The sequence below is a fragment of the Atta colombica genome, unplaced genomic scaffold (assembly GCF_001594045.1).
Source record: "Atta colombica isolate Treedump-2 unplaced genomic scaffold, Acol1.0 scaffold61, whole genome shotgun sequence".
Taxonomy (NCBI): Eukaryota; Metazoa; Arthropoda; class Insecta; order Hymenoptera; family Formicidae; genus Atta; species Atta colombica.
Genome location: NW_017259552.1, coordinates 321,353 through 321,650, shown reverse-complemented (window position 1 = coordinate 321,650; position 298 = coordinate 321,353).

The window sequence follows — 298 nt, the reverse complement described above, 5'->3', positions numbered from 1 at the left end:
TAATTAAATATCAATTAAATATCAATTAAATAAAAAAATAATAAAAATGATACATATTCATTTCACATGATTAGAAACAAATACCAATCATACCATTGCATCGATTACTATCTTAATTCCTATTATATTCATGATTATTACTATTGCTACAGTTTATTGATTTTATAATTATGCTGTCATAATAGGCAAGTAATTTACTCCAAAAAGTCGCTTAGAAATGCTCTAACTGCTCAGATAGCAAAACATGTCTCAGCACAATCGCACAAATCTGTAATTGCTAATAAATCTAAAATTTATG